This window comes from Myodes glareolus, chromosome 10 (genome assembly GCF_982192425.1).
Source record: "Myodes glareolus chromosome 10, mMyoGla1.1, whole genome shotgun sequence".
NCBI lineage: Eukaryota > Metazoa > Chordata > Mammalia > Rodentia > Cricetidae > Myodes > Myodes glareolus.
In genome coordinates this window covers 715,500-729,786 of record NC_142035.1, presented here as the reverse complement: position 1 = coordinate 729,786, position 14,287 = coordinate 715,500, and the positions used below count along the sequence as shown (strand labels likewise).

Below are 14,287 nucleotides of genomic sequence, written 5' to 3'. Positions count from 1 at the left end.
TGCTATGCTGTGCTGTTTTCTGACAACTCATAGGAATTGCAATAGAAAGACAGGCAGCACTTTCCTTCTCCTCTGAGAGAAGACAGAAACCCTGGGAGTACTCAGCCAGCATGAGCACCAGTGTTCCCAGGGCCTGGAACCATCCACTGGGACCGGCCATCACAAGAATTGTCCCTGTGACAAAACATTCAGCATTGTCCTCAACCAGATGGGACTGGAGAGACATGGGAGAAGCCGTTTTGGGAGCTCCAAGCCATGAGACACCCTCTGACGCTTGGCCACATCTCCCCACAGCACCCACAAACCAAGGTTAGGAGCCTTGGATGAGAAGAGGTCCAGAACAGTCTGCAGTGCAGCCATTGCTAAGTCTGGAGGCTCAGAAAGAACAAGAGGCCTGGGTCAGGAAGAGGGCTGGTTTCTCTGCAGCCAAGAATTACAACACAAGGGGTTTCGGGGATAATTATGATAATAGATTCTACTTCAGGAGGCTTCCCTGACAGCAGTTGCCAAGGAGACCAGCATCACGAGCAGCTGGTCCCCAGCCTCAGATTTCAAGAGCCAAAAAGGAGCAAGGCAGGGACCTCAGACAGTCCTTGGCAACCCACCCTAGCTCAGAGAAAGTCACCTAGAAATGAAGCTTGCATGGAAGTGTTCTGAATCTAGAGACATATCCAGGCCCAAATCACAAGAAACCACTGGGAGAATTAGAGCCCGGCTATCTTTATCCAGCAGCTAGAGGGACTTCTCAACTCTGGATAGAGGATGATCACTTGAACCAGGATGCAGAAGAGAGGAGACAGGCTGGGAGCAAAGGTGGGGGATGGGCAAAGATGCAGGGCCAAGGGGCCCTTAGTCAGGCCCAGAAGCACCTCCTAGTGGTCAGTGTCAGCTGGTGCCAGCCTACGTTGTCGAGGGCACAGGTTTGGATGTGTATGCAGCCCATGCAAGAATCCCTGCACACTTGGAAGGCTGCCACCCCAGGGAAACACTCCTCCTCCTGCCCCCTCAGTCTTATAACAGGGAATCTTTCTCTTCTGGAGAAACATAACAAAGGTGCCACCGTCTCCTCCCAATACTGCCTCCCACTGGGTATCCCACTGCCAGACCCAGAACACACTCCAGCCTGGATCCTGACGCCAAGGCGGACCCAAGGAGACCAGGATCCACTATCCTATTGCATGTTTAGTAACTGAAAAAAAAAAATCTCATGCCTGGACAGTAAAGGAAGATGGGTTAGCACAGACCTCCAGCCCTGCCCACAACTCTTAGACTACTGAGAGCAGGCTCCATGGGCTGAAAGGCTCAGCTGGCATGTTTCACGCCAGGTGTGCGACAACCCTAAAAGCAGGCAGCTGCTCTTGCCCCCACTTGCAAATGGCAAAAAAAAGGGGGACTCCAAGGCCACTGGCGTGGCCTACACGGGACTCAACTAGAGCAGGCGAAGTTACCCTGTACGGGAACCCTGTCCACAGAAGGGAATCATATGCCCACACGGGATCCCCACCACCGGGATAATCCCCATTCCCATAACGCTGGGCCTCTCCTGCTTTGAGGCTGGGGTCCCGTAAGGCCCAAAGAGCGAGGCCACGCACATCCCCTCTGGTGCGGATCGCACATGACTCCCCAAGGACCTCCTGCCGCCTCGTCCATTAGGCGCAGGCAGCGCTGTAACCTGGAATCTAATTTCTGTCCCTAATAAACTGCTCTGCTGCCAGGACGACTGCCTCCCTGGATGTCAGAAATGAAGCAGAGCTGGGATGCTGACGGCTGCTCATGCCCTGGACTTAGACAGGACGGAGGCCACGCTCCATACGAGGGCCTCTCTGCTGGAGTGAGTCCTACCCTTATGCTGCCCTACCCCAGAGGAGTGTCTGTCACACCAAAGACCATCTACCCAACCCAGAACCACTCACCAGAGCATAAAGTCCTCGGGGGGTGAGAGGAAGCAGCCCAGGAGAGACAGACAAGGCCCAGCATACAGCAGATGCTCTGAAAATGCCTTAGACCCTGAAGACCATAGCTCAGGAAGCCCCAGGTTCTCAGAGACTCGGCTGCTGACTCAGCATTTGAGACCTCCACAAATGGCCCCCATCTTGTACCTCATCTTCAAACACCAAGGTCGGGAGGGATTCTCATGGGCCCCCTCACCCCTGCTGACCGACAATGGTTATCTCAAGGATGGGGGATGCTACAGAGGTCTGGAGCTTCTACTGCCCAGACCCACCCCGACACATTGCTCTCTTGTTATTCATCCCATCAGAAGTCCAAGATTCACAAGGACTCCAGTCACAAAAGCTGCAACAGACACCATTAGGCTTCCCCAGAAAGCCCAGGTATCTGCTACAGGCACAGATGGCCAAGCTGGGACCATGGAGGGCTCAGCTTGAGAGAAACCTGCCAGCTCAGCACAGGAATAGCCCTTCCCAGGCACAACCTGGACCTGGCACCTCTTACATGAGGTCCCTGGAGACTAAATCTCCACAAGGTTAATTTACTCCCATTGGTCTTCATGGGTGCCAGCCAGAGCTCGGTATATATCAGCTAGGGCTGTCCCGGTCCTACACACTGCATCCCTGTCTGCCGAATCATCCAAGAAGGCAGCCTGACTGAAGGCTCATAGCCCCGAACCTAGCATCTTTACCACTTCCCAGGAGCTTATCTCTGCCCTTCCCTCCAGGATGCCCCAAGCCAGTCTGCTGTGCAGCCCCCTGAGACCACAGGAAACCTGTCCCATCTCAATCCCAGGAATGGCCAGAGTTGTGGTGGAAATGTGTGTCAGCCCTGTTCACAGCTCTATGCTGGCCCCAGGGCCCTAAGATCCTGGCCATACCTGGTTCTTTCCTTACTCCACTCCATTCTTTCTCAGCCTTGCCATGACCCTCCCATTCCTCGGGGCCTTTGTACATCTCCTTTTGATACCTGGAGCTTCCTTCTACTCACACAACCCAGAGTCGCATTTTCTCCAGACTCTCCTTCCTCAAGCAAGTTCACTTTCACTGAGGACAGACACATCTCATCTGTTCTGTCCTCCCCAATGCCCAGAAAGCCACACCCACACCTGTACACAGGCCATAGGTCCTGACTAGTGGGATCCTGCCCTGACCATACTGGAGCCAGCTCCAGAACACGTGCTCATACCAGTTCCAGCATCACTTGTGGGTTCTTCATGCTGTTCACAAGCATGGCCAAGAGGGCCAAGACAGAAGGAAGTTAGTACGGTGAGCCTTGTATAGGTCTGAGCACAGATGAGATTGGGGCTGCAGAAGACCCTGGCCACCCTAAGCCTGGCACAGTGCAAAAGCAGCTGACCACAGATGAAGTTGTGTCCCCAGAGAAATTACATGTGCATCACAGAAATCAGCACCTACCTATGGCAGCTGGACTTGCATAGCCTAATAGCACAGATAACGTATCCATCAGCAGGCAGATGAACAGATGAAATAGACCCCAGCAACCTACAGGAAGAAATAAGGCTCCACTGCCCTACAACCCAGGCACTCAGAGGAAGCCGCACATGGGGGAAAGCACTGAACACAGGGAATAAGATGATCCCACTTGTAGGAAAAGTCCAGAACCAATTGATCGCAGACAGGAAGATATCAATGAGCACCAGGACATGGAAATGGGCACTGTGGGGGAACTGCCCATAGAGACCTGAGTCCTTGGCGTCAGAGAGCACTGCTGGCCACGTGGTAATTCCTCAAACTACCCCTGATTTATTCACCCACAAATGGTAAGGGTTATGCAAAGAGAATTTCATCTCAGTTTTAAAAGACAACAGGCAAGCAGAGTAAATTATGTCTCCAGAGTGGTTAGCTCTGTGCTCCAAGCAATACTTCTGCTTTAAGGTCTCTTTGTAAAAGGACAGGCTGCATGCTCTCCAGAGACTCCCCAGCCCGTGATCACTGGGCTCCATGGGGCCATCCTGGTGAAAATGGAGATAAACATGAAGGGTGCTCTCTGGGCCCTCTGGGGCAAAACCAACCCAGTCTCTCTGGACAGAACATGCCCTCTCCCACCATTGAAAAGATGATGCTCTTGGTCAGTACCAGTGCCCCTCCCTCCGTGCCCAGGCACTTCTCCCCATATCTGCAATTCCTTGATACTCAACCCCCAACACAGATACTCCCGAACTTAGTCAGAGCTCCTCCCCCATAGGCTTCACCTTGCAGCTTTGAGGGGTAGAAGTAGCTAATAGAAGTCCTTACGAAAGTGACATTTCTCCTTAGCTGCTGCTGATGAAAGATGGCCATGGGATCTCAACCCCTCCTGAATGTGAATCTCCATTTTCTTTCATGGTTCAGGCGGTCCATCAGGCGTTCACAGTACTCCAACAATGACTTTCCTGACAGAATACCTCTCAGGCCTCCCCATCCACTACCCCAAGTTAGATGGACAGCCACGGTCCTGCCTCCTGCCCAGGCTGTGCTCCTGGGCTGGCCCCACAGCTCACAGCACTGATTCCTGATCATTACTGAATACTTTCTCCCATGACCAGTGTGCTCGGCTCCAGTGACGGAGAGCCCATCCCTCACACAGAAGCTCGTCCTGATATCAGCCTCTCCGGATCCACCCCTGGGCCTCTCTCGCTCCTTACCAGACTTCCTCATGATCCAAATGAACAGAGCAAGGGACGGGGCCATAATCAGAAGCACAGCCTGCAGAAATGACCCACCTGGACAGGATATACCACGGACAAAGGCTTACAGGACCCTAACTCAGACATATCCTAACCTGGGTGTCCCCAAGTGAACTAGGTGGAATGACAACAGTCCATAGGAGAAGACACGGCACAGAACAGATGATCTGTAAGGAAACGCCAGTGTGGTGTGAACACAGGATAGAAACCAGATCCCAAGTCTCATGTTGCTCTATAAGCTCACAGAAAGGCAGAGAATGGAACTCTCCACACACTTCATGTTTTCCAGCATTTTCCCAGTTTCCTACACTGGGGATATAATTTAAAAAAAGAAAAGAAATAATATCCACAACTAAGCACTTCTGTGAGAGACAAAGCAAGCTGGTCATACCAGCGCCTCCAGAGCTGTCCGCCCACACAGCCCCTCCTGCACGCCAGAATTCAGCACCTGGCTAATTCAACTAGGTGTCACGGAGTGCCGTTATGGAGAAGTTCTTCTCATGCTGACCCAGGAAGAAGGAAACCTCCCTGTGCCTTTGACTCATAGTCCCTACTACCCTATAGAAATCATCCCCCAAGCTCTTGCACCTTCCAAGGCTAACAACTGTGAGCTAAGCCTCATTTTGTGGGAAGGCGGGAGCAGCAACTGCGGCATGGAGCTTTTCACCCAAAAGAAAATACAACTGTGCACTGGAATCCAGGACCATGGTCAGCACCACGGAGCCATTTCCGCTCCCCCACATCCCCTCCCCATCTGCTTCCTGTCCCTTTCCAATTCCAGAAACTCCCACCTCCTCCCCAAGTGCAGCAGGCCTTCCTCTGTGCTGACCATCCAAATAGAAAGGGTGGCAAGAATGATCCAGACCCTTGCCTTGCTCCACATTGATGTCTCCCACCAGAGGCCTTCTTTCTACAAACGTAATGAACAACCAAGCACCAAATCCGTATATCCAGCCTGAGGAGAAATACTGTTTTTGGATGAGAACATTTTCACAGTAGTCTAAAGCTTCTTGCAATATCTCCTACAGCCCAGACGTGTGTATTAAGACATCCAGGGGCCTCACAGCAGCAATATTAGCAGAGTCAAAAGCTCAGATCTGTCCTTCATTTCCGTCAACAAGAAACCCTTCACACTACCCAGCCAGAGGGCTTGGAGTGGGGTTGGGCACCTCCCCCATACTCGGTACAGGAAAATGCCAGGACAGGCAAGGTAAAGGTGGCAAAAAACAAGGCTATTATAGATTCCACATGGTCTAAAAATGTACCTTGGGGATACGTATAAACCATACCTCTAGAGGAGAGAAGAAGGAAGACACAGCTAAGCAGAGAGAAGGCCGGTCTGGAGAACCTCTGCACTGCTAACCACCTCATACAGCCCCAGGTTTTTCCACTGGACTGCTGTGTGATTCATGTGAATTTTGCCTATTCTAGAAGTAAGGGCTGAAAAGGGTGAGTAATGCCCCCCACCTAGTTCTAATAACTACACACACACACACACACACGCTTACACGATGCAACACATACACATCCGCACACGCACGCACATACGCAAGCATACACACATGCACACGCATGCACAATACTCAAAGAACATCAAAGAAAAGAAAACTAAAGAATGTAAGAGCTGAGCCGGGCGGTGGTGGCACACGCTTTTAATACCAGCACTTGGGAGGCAGAGGCAGGCAGATCTCTGTGAGTTTGAGACTAACCTGGTCTACAAGAGCTAGTTCCAGACAGGCTGCAAAGCCACAGAGAAACCATGTTTCGAAAGAAAAAAAAAAAAGTAAGAGCTGTAAGATTGGAAAGCCTGCTGTAAAATGTCCTCTGGACGTGACATATCGTTGGACACGTGAACTTCCAGCAGCTGTGTTTACCTACACAAGACCTGCACAAGATCAGCCAGCTAATAATTCCAACACAGAAGGGGAGGAGAGTCACCCAGGTCCCACCCACAGCTAAGGAGCTATCAGCAGTCAATGGCTGCTGTGGAATGGTGAGTCGCCTTTCTTTGGGAGGTACAACTGGTAGGTTGCCCAGGCCCTAGTGGATAGCCCACACCCATGTTTTAAAGGCCATAGTAACTGGATTCAGTGGGTTATAAAAAGTAAAACAGTCAAGTGTGGTGGTGTAGGCCTTTAATGCCAGCACTGGGAGGTATAAGCAGGAAGATCTCTGTGAGTTTGAGGCCAGACTGGTCTACATATAAAGTTCCAGGCAAGCCAGGGTTACACGGTAAGACCTTTTCTCAAAATAAAGTAAAAGTAAATCTAAAATTAAAAACAAAATTTAAAAAAGAGGACATGAGGGGGCTGGAGAGATGGCTCAGTGGTTAAGAGCATTGCCTGCTCTTCCAAAGGTCTTGAGTTCAATTCCCAGCAACCACATGGTGGCTCACAACCATCTGTAATGAGATCTGGTGCCCTCTCTGGCCTGCAGGCACACGTGTAGGCAGATATTAAATGCATAATAAATGAATAAATATTTTTTTTAAAAAAAAAGAGGACATGAAGCAGATAAGATAGCTGGGAAAGGAGCAGGGGGAACAGGTGTGGACATGATCAGGATACACTGCATATGTGTGTGAATCTTTCAAAAAATATCCAAACAAAAATAAAGAGCATCTAAAGGACCTCCCGCCAAACCCTGGTGCTCCAGAAGTCCTTCACGTGCCCCCTCCCGGCATCACACAGCACCACTGCCTCTGGCTCAGAACCCCACACATCCACTGCACGATCCTTCAACACAGCCTCTTCCAACAGGCTTCCAAATTTTTCTCATTTCTATCTTGCTTCCCAAAACTGAGTTGACCCTTGCCTCATGCCCACCAACCAGGGTCTTTCCAAGTCAAAGTAGACAGGTAGCATCCATCTTGTGACGTCTCCAGCACAGGACAAAGTTGGTGGCTCTTAGATGGAAGGGGCCAGGAACCAGGCAGAACGTGGAGCCAGAAGAGCCCCCCTACTTAGGGGAAGGAAGGCTCTCCAGGGACACCACCTTGGAAGCGACTGACACCCGTGAGATCATCAAGGAATCTACGCAGACAGTTTCCAAGCAACTCTCATTTAGAACATTCTAGAATAATTGCTCTGCTGGGCATTCACAAAATTATTCCCAATATCAAAAAAAAAAAAAGAAAGAAAAGAAAAGAAAAAGAAAGAAATTGAAGATCTAATTCTGCTCCAGCTGGATAGCCAGCAGAGCCCAAAGACAACGAGGAGTGTGTGTGTCTGGAACACATCCTGCCTCCTTTTTCCATGTAGAGAAGCCACTGTCCCACAGCCCCTGCAGCCACTCCCTTCAGCCAACTGAAGGGAGACCAGGATGGCCAGGGAAAATGCTAAGAGCTTCCCCTTGGGTCTCTATCCCCAGACAAGAGACCACCTGCTCAGAAGGAGTGCATGGGGGCAGCTGCTGCTGCTCCTTAGCCCACTTCTTTCTCAGCATGCCCCTCTGGAACATCCCTTAGCCTCACCACTAAGTCTCTCACCGTGGGCGGTGTCAGGAATGATAAAGAGAATGACAATGAGGCTAGGGAGACGGCTCCGCTGGTAAAGTCCTTGACGTACAAGCATGAGGACCTGTGTTTGATCCCCAGGACTTGTGTTTAAAAAAGAAAAAGGCATAGTGGGTATAGTGGTACCATCTTGTTATCCCAGCACTGAGGAGGCAGAGAAAGCCTAACTGAATCAGCAAAACCCAAGTCCTAGTGAGAGACCCTGTCTCAAAAAGCAAGATGGAGAGATGGCTCAGAGGTTAAGAGCATTGCCTACTCTTCCAAAGGTTCTGAGTTCAATTCCCAGCAACCACATGGTGGCTCACAACCATCTGTAATGGGGTCTGGTGCCCTCTTCTGGCCTGCAGGCATACACACTGACAGAATATTGTATTCATAATAAATAAATAAATATTTAAAAAAGAAAAAAAAAGACCTGAATGTTTAATAAAAAAAAAAGCAAGATGGATAGCTCCTGAGTGATATCTAAGGTTAACCTTTTGCCTCTACACACATGCACACAGGATAAGAGAGGATGCAGAGTACCAGGACTCTTGCTGCCTCCAGTCCTGCACAAGGCGGTAGTCCTGAACAGAATGGTGCATCTCCACACTAGACAGTTGCTCTCAAGACCCTTGACCGTGGACATAAAGTATAGCACCCGCACACAGCTCACAGGACACACCTGAGATTCTGAGAACAACAAGCAAATCAGCAAGAAAGCAGAGTCCACTTGGAGCAGAGACCCCAGTGGGGGACTGACTGTAAAGGGCTGGGCAGGCACATGGCAGCCATGAGTCACTGACAACCTCATCTTTGGGGACAGTCATGGGTCAACTCGACACCCTGCATTTTGCTCTCAGATTGGCTAAACTGCTTCTGCTGTTGTTAGGCAGTTGGAGGGCTGCAGCTGGGTTTCCTCCTCCAAACCACGGCTTGGTGTCTGGTATGTCACTGTGAGTGAGGCAGCATTGAAGAAGCTCCCGGAGCTACCAGCAAATTGTTGCTGGAAGCAAAGCTCCAGCCATGACAAGGAAAGGCCCATGCTCAGCAGGTATCCACACACAGCTGACAATGCTCGCTCTGAAGGGGGCCCAGCCAAGCCAACTCATCCACATCTGGGTAGAAACCAGATGTCTACAGGGCTTACACAGCAATTCCTCTTCAGTCTGAGGGACTTACCGGTAGAACCTGCACACTGTGCTTGTCAAGACAAAATCATTCCTCTCCTCAATGCCCAATCATGAGAGTCCTGTAATATATGCCACTCAGCTCCACACAGGAACACATCCTCAAACTCCCAAACAAACAAACACACTGTTCTAGGAAAACGGTTGGCGTTCTGGGAGCTGACAAGCATTGGACAAGCTTCTGACACTCAGAACTCATGCCTAAGCCTTCTAAACCTGCACTTCCTGCTAAACAGTGGCCCAAATAAGTTTTCCAGGGTCAAGGTACAGACTACATCCTGAGGCTTTGCCTAAGGATTGACTGATGCGTGGGAGGCGGAAAGTCACTGCCTACAACTGGGTCAGTTGTGGTCCCCACTCTTCCACATCCACTGGATAAGGTCTCACTCTGCCAAATCTCAGGCGGCATAATCCATGAACATCAGTACCTATAAACCTTTGTGTCTAATGATCCAAATTCAAACCCACCTAGGAACATCGCTCACGTATGATGGATGAGGAAACTGAAGTCCAGAATCTGGAACTAGTCAGTGGCAGGAGGGCCATCCAGAACCCTCAGTCCCACCCTGTCATCCTTCACCCCTGAGAGGTGATAAGAGTCCCCTGCCAACCCCACCTTCAGCAGCCATAGCACAAAGGTGCAACTTGGTGGGTGGAAGACACGTAGGCAGTTATGTGGTAAGGTGGTCTGCTTCACTCAGCGCTATCTGTAATAATAAGAAAGTCCCTGAAAAGAAGCATCCCCCTCATCAACTCTGCATTGCGAGGGGACAACAGTGGCCAGCTCAGAGCTTACTCTCCTCCCAGAATGGGGCTCACTAGTGTCACTTCAGCCTTTAAAGGATATGGCCAGGATCAGGGCCAGGGCCAACCCTTTCATCCAACTTCAAGGATACACAGATGGCATACAGCACACGCCACATCCTTTCTCCATGCTTCCCCATGTCAATTCAGCCCACACATGCTCAAATCCAGCTGTTAGTACACTCCACAGTTCTCCAAAGAGCCCTTGGTCCTAAGGACTTGACCCTTTCCCCAGATTCAACCCTACAATAAGTAGCGGACTCACCCTCCTCACTTCAACTGAGGGACCCTGTTCTCTCAATAATGGGGTCAGAACACCTCACCCAGCGTGCAATGGCATAGCCAAGATCCTCAGGATCTATAGAAGCCTGTGTATTTTGCTCCTTGGACACTAAAATACCCCACATTCACCACTGGGTTCCATCTGTACTTAGACACTGTCCCTGGCTCCTTGAAAGCACTCCAGGCTCAAGTACTTTCAGAATCAGAAATAGGCCTCCTACCTACAAGGCCAGCACTTGGGAGCATTCCCAGCACATAGCAACCTCCATGTCAAATTTCTTCAGGCTGGCCAACATGCTGTGGGCCCTTCTGAGTCTCCGTATAGATGACTTTACATACCTGACTCATGTTAGTGTCCGTAAAAATGAGGTTTCCCTGCTCTCATCTGGAATGCTACCCAGAGAGCTCCTTGCCTACTTGCTAATTCATTGTTTCTTTGTAGATGCAAGGGTGTTTAAAGATTTACTCTACACATAACCAGGGCAGAGGGACTGCAATTTTTCTATCTCTTCAGTGTTGTTTGAGTTATCATTGAGGGTTAGAAACTGTGAGCAGGCCGGGGAAGAAACATAGGTTTCCCTGGAAACCACAACTCTCTGAGGTATTCCCATCTTTTGGGAAATTTCCATAAGATTTTCTGAATCTCAATCAATGAGGCTGCAGGAAGACCTGCTACTTGAGAGAAGCTGAGCACATGCCACCACTCAGTGATCAGGGTTCTTACCCAAATGCCATAAACCACACAGTCGGAGACCAGGCCTTAGAAGTCCAAGTCAACACCTCTTCTGTCTGCTCTAGTGAGGACCAGGCCTGTACCTACTCCTCAAATGACCCACCAATTCCAACTTCCACAGTTCTTACCAGCCTCGGAACTAAAAGCAATTAAGGGGAATGAGAAAGAGCTACAAGGCAGCCTAGACACCATTCCACTGGGGAAGGAGGCCTATCTGGGTCCAAAGCACCCAAAGACCCTTGAACCTGATCATGAATGCTGCTCTTACTGTGAAATGGGAGGTGTTACCTAGTCGGACAGCCTCTGGCAATGGTTCTGGGACTCCTTGGGCCCCTATGGGAATACTTAGACACAGTGGACAGAGGGGTCTTGGTGATCAGCCCAAAGAGATGAGCCATGGGCAAGCCCAGAATCCATAGCATAAATCCTCATGACTTGTTTTTTTACTTAGCTGTTTCAAATGCCATTTTTTTTCTAGCTGGCCGCTGGCCTGGATGTTAAAAAGACCAAGTTGTCCCACACTCTCAGTTCTAAGGCAGGCCACCTCTCTGCTTACACAAGAAAATCCTCTCAGCTTCGGTTTCCCCACCCAGCTCCTCTGGCCATGAGGCAATAAGGCTAGCGTGTGGTAGGAGCACCATGACCCAGCAACCTTTCCCCATGTTCCGAGTTACTTGGAGCTCCTATCCAGCTCTCTTGAGCACAACAGATGGATTTGATTCCTCTAAGGCCCCCATAATACTCCCACCTCTGTCTAGATTTGTCTTTGCTGTGGCTCACCCTTGAAAAGAGCCAGGCAATCCACAGTGTCTCTGCCTGGGTGACCCCCGCCCCTGCTCCAGCTGAGTACAGAGCTGCTTCTGAAACTATCTCTCATGAGCAGTACATCATGGCATCACTTTGTAAGCAGAGCCCTGTGGACGGTGGGTCCGACTGGCCTTGACCACCAGAGTCCAAACCAAGGGTGGTCACCTCTCTCCTGACTCTGGACAGCGGCTGACCTTCAGAAAGCCAACAGGACTGGACAAGAGGCTGGTCCAACTTCACCTCTCACAAATCAGGCTTTGATGGCCAAAGGCAGAAGGAAAGTAGCCCAGGGAAATCCAGCACAGCTTAGATGAGGGACTCACTTCTATGAGCCTTGGCTCTGTTCCCCACGAGATACCAGAAGGGGCTGTATCTTCCTTGATAACTAGAGAACAAACCAAATACTGCCTAGCACACAGCATGGCCTAGTCCCGGGGGGGGGGGGGGCAACTGTCAACACAAGGGCTGAACACAGGCTCAGGAATCTCAAGTCATTGGACTGCCTAAATCCAGAAGTCAGTGCGGAGGACTCCATGTCTGGAAGCTGGGGGGATAGGTCATGAGCAAGAAAGGCAGTCAGAGATGTGTCATGGTTCACAATGGGATCAATAGGCAGCCTAGAAAATTTCAGTTGGTCTATATAAAGTTCAGGGAGCCAGGAGTGGCTGTTACCGCCTTGCTGATGAAAAGATACGGCTATCGGAGGTTCTGAGACTAAACACTCAGAAGTTTGGCTCCAAGTTAGCAATCAGAGATCCTCTGTTCTTCAATGCTCTCCCTCCTGCCCCCAGCCCCCAGGCACCTCCCTGTGAGCCCTAGACACAAAATAGAGAAGCCAAGGGACCTGCAGTAGGCTGAAGAAGGACGCCTTCATGCTACAAGTCTAAACCCTAAAGTTCTAAACCCTGAAGTGTGCCCTAAAGTCTGGCACACTTCAGGGACAGGGGTTGCTCTCTGATGAACTGGGGCTGACGTGGGGATAGGTAAGCTGGAGCAGGACACAGAGCCCAAAAAGCAAGGACTTCCCATGCTGGACTCTGAGCTCTGGATGATGCTGCTTTTAGGAAGCAGGATGCAGGCAGCAGAAACAGAGAAAAACTGACAAGTCAGACCCAGGGATAGGACAGGGTCCCATAAAGGCTACAGACTCAAAAAAGAATCCTAGATGATGCTGCCATCCTGGATATCCACATCCAGCCCTGTGGACGCAGGATTCCATCCTGTCTGTGTCCCAGGGGTCACCTGGGGCCAGGACCTGGTTGTCTACAGCCAACCACAGCAGAAACCCTTGTGCCCCAAGCAGGGATGGAAAAAATGACTGTAGCTGAAGGACACATGGGCTCTTCCTTGGAGTGAAGAGAAACACAGCACCCTGGGCAAGGGAAAATCAAATTTACCTCTCTGGAGGGGGTAGGAGTTGATCCATGGGCTGCTCGTCTTGGCCAGCCTATCTGGAAAAACCTCTGCCTTGGAGAAATCTCAGGACTGTCCATAGAAGCGCGCACACACACACACACACCAATTGTGGCTACCCTCTGGACATCATTCTGCAAGCAGCTCAGAATTTCCCGCTATGGACCTTCCCTTGTCCCCAGACCTATCTAAACCACATACAGAACACTCACAGACACACACCCAGCCGAGGCCAGGACAGGTGAGCACCTTGATAGAGACTTTTCCTGAACGTGAATCTCACTCCCATCCCCAAATGCTTCTCATACAAAATGGCCGAGTCTCAGTGCTCCTCCTCTGTCCCTGGTTCCACTGGAATGGGAGAGTCAGCGTTCTTGCACTGGGAGGTTATGCATCCTAACACACACACACACACACACACACACACACACACACAGACACTCATGTGCACATGAACACAGGATTGCCCCATGCCAGCTGAATCTCAGACTTGGAGGCAAGGACCAGTCCCTTCCAGGCCCAAAGCTGGCAGTTTTGGGGGTCAACAGTGGTCCCTACTGCTGGTCTCCACTTAGGGATTTGGAGCCCAGAATGTGTAGAGGGGCCATCAGCAGGTGCAAATGGGCTGCTTGGAGTGTAGAGGACAAGGTGAGTGGGCCTCCAGGAATGGGTACAGGCAGGTGCCCTCAGCCCGGCGCTGAGGTGATGTGATGTTAGGTCCCCTCCCCATTTCTGCAACCCGGAAGCTCAGAAGGGTAGCAAGAGGTTAGGAGGATGGATGAGAAGAAGCCAGCCCTCTTCACCACCCCTACTTGGTTGTCGGAGAGACCCATGGGTGCAAAGCGGCTGATGAGTTCAAACCTAGAGCCTAGCCGCCCTCCCTCCTCGCCGTCCCTTTGTTCCGCGCTGCGGGTCGTGGGGAGGGG

General features: G+C 50.8%; 1 protein-coding gene across 16 annotated transcripts in view; it reads right to left on the bottom strand.

The window, feature by feature from the left end:
• Positions 1-14,287, bottom strand: part of Kcnq2 (potassium voltage-gated channel subfamily Q member 2) — a 63,891-nt gene that overhangs the window by 48,845 nt on the left and 759 nt on the right. The gene's annotated exons all lie outside the window — the stretch shown is intronic.